The 2,443-nt window shown below is 39.0% G+C and overlaps 1 long non-coding RNA gene across 1 annotated transcript; it reads left to right on the top strand.

Annotated features, from left to right (window-relative positions):
- The first annotated feature begins 324 nt into the window (after positions 1–324).
- LOC113472851 lies at positions 325–1,100 on the top strand. The gene is made up of 2 exons (XR_003395001.1): positions 325–578; positions 967–1,100. It is a non-coding gene; the product is annotated as an uncharacterized LOC113472851 (long non-coding RNA).
- The last annotated feature ends 1,343 nt before the right edge of the window (positions 1,101–2,443 follow it).

Here is a 2,443-nt window from a genome sequence, read left to right as displayed (position 1 = left end):
CGTAAAAAGTTGTCAAAAATCCAAATCTGAAGTCAAAACTCGGAAAAGGTAACTTTAAAAGGTCGAAAATTTAATTTTCAATTACCGTTCTAATGAAAAAGTTCGAAGAGTTGTGACGTCAGATTCCACGTCAAAAAGAAACGCTTGCGCACAAACAAACGAAGAGGGAATCATGAATTCCGACGTCATCGCCTACGGGAGCGTATGCCGTGACGTCAAAGTTTACGATTTACCGGTATTTTTTAAATCGATTTATCTCGGGATTTAGAAGTCGTAGAAGAAAAAGAAAAATTCCGTCAAAGTTTACGATTTACCGGTATTTTTTAAATCGATTTATCTCGGGATTTAGAAGTCGTAGAAGAAAAAGAAAAATTCCGTTGGTTCTCGTTTCTCCTGCTCTATCACTTTGAAACATCACCCAAGTAAGCGCAACTGATCTATTCTAGCACTGGTTAACTATCTTCCTAGGTTCAACCAAGTGAGAAGGAGGCCGAGAGCAAAAAATCGGAAAGGACCAAGCTGATTCTATCTCTACTTGACATCCTCAACTGTATTCACCACGGCACAGATGTTCCTCAGTAAGTACAATGCGCCAAGCTGTCATTTTCCTTTGTTTCCAGAAGAGTGGAGTGTAGGTAGTTAGGGGAACGCTGCCATTTTCCTTTGTTTTTCTTTGGATAATGGGATCTGGATTATCGACGTGACATCACTTGGTATACTTAGCATAAAACACGATTCAGCAGTTTCAAATAAAATTGATGTGAGCCAAGAAGAGCAATGGAGACGGAAGGAAATTTGAAAAATGACGGCGTTCCTCTTTTTTCCCCCACCCAAGTGAGGTCTACAATTCTACATTTTTGATAAATTTCATCTATGCCGCTCGGTTTTGGCCTTGGCTGACTTCCAACCTCTTCTCTAAATTTTATATGACTTTGAAATTTGAAACCCATTTGCTTCTCATTTCAGAGGAAGACCTCCTCCAGAAGTGGTCAGTATGGCAACACTGAGCCAATATCAACAAGGTAGTCTCGGTATTATACCCAAACCTGGCGGTGACTAATACCGGTTCATCTGAAATATCACCGAATTCCAATTCACACAATATGTTTTTAAATAATTCAAGTTCAAACGAAATATGAGCTCATCCCATTTCATCCAAAATCTCAAAGTCTAAACAGAAATGGGTTTAGACCGAAACTCGAAATAACAACCATGTAGTTATTTTTAATACTGTAAAAGTATTAGGGGATCTCAATAAAATTTTCCAGCGCTGTCAGGGGCGGTCCCAGGGGGGTCAACTTTAAAATCTTAAATGAGAACCCCCTACTTGTAATACATCATATTAAAGGTATTGAAAAACTTAGTACTTTGGTACAAATTTGAGATTGATCTGCCAACCAGGGACAGAGTTATGACCTATTCAAGTTTTAATTTTTCCATGTTCTCGCACCAATAGGGGAAGCACCAAAAATGGGAAATTCATATCGAGTGTTGATTTGTGCTTCAAATAGGTCCCCTTAATGGTTCATGTTGAAACTGAGACCCAGATATGAAATTTTGACTTTCAGCCCTGATGGCCTCCAGGGGTGAAAATGGATGTTTCAAAATTTTATTTTTGGGACCGATTTTCAGTGTTAATCATTAGTGGGACCTGTTAATCAGGCATGTACTGTGATGGGACTTGGTAGACCTGTGCATGAGCCCTACAAGGCCCTACACTTGAATTTAGACCACGCTACGCCACTGGTTCATGTTGAAACTGAGACCCAGATATGAAATTTGGACTTTCAGCCCTGATGGCCTCCAGAGGTGAAAATGGATGTTTCAAAATTTTATTTTTGGGACCGATTTTCAGTGTTAATCATTAGTGGGACCTGTTTGAAGCACAAATCACCAATAAATATGAATTTCCCATTTTTGGTGCTTCCCCTATTGGCGGGAGAACATGGAAAAAGCAAATTTTGAATAGGCCATAACTCCGGCCCTTGTTGTCGGATTGAGCTCAAACTTGTATCAAAGTACTACGTTCTTTAAGACCTTGGATATGATGTGTCACAAGTAGGGGGTTCTCATTTAAGATTTTAAAGTTGATCCCCTTGGGCCCGCCCCTGATAGCACTGAAAAATTGATATTCCCTAAAAATAAGTTCCCCTCAAAAATAAAGAAATATGTGTTTTAGCATTTTCCCGAATTTAACCGTGAGTTTTCAGGGGTGGCAACTTTTTTTTATTAAACACCCTGTATAAACCAGGAGCAGCCTGCACACACATCCATTAGATCCTACAAAACTGTAACCAAGAAGGATTACATGGCTTTAAAATAATAAGCCCAAGATCTCATGATGATTGGTCACTTATTTATGTAGTTTAGAATGAGCCTTCAGCTAAGCTGTTACAATAACAACAACCACAAGCTAATCCAAAATGGCCATTTGAAAAGAAAA

The sequence above is a fragment of the Diaphorina citri genome, unplaced genomic scaffold, assembly GCF_000475195.1.
Source record: "Diaphorina citri unplaced genomic scaffold, Diaci psyllid genome assembly version 1.1 scaffold9292, whole genome shotgun sequence".
Taxonomy (NCBI): domain Eukaryota; kingdom Metazoa; phylum Arthropoda; class Insecta; order Hemiptera; family Psyllidae; genus Diaphorina; species Diaphorina citri.
This window is presented reverse-complemented; position numbering and strand designations above follow the sequence as displayed.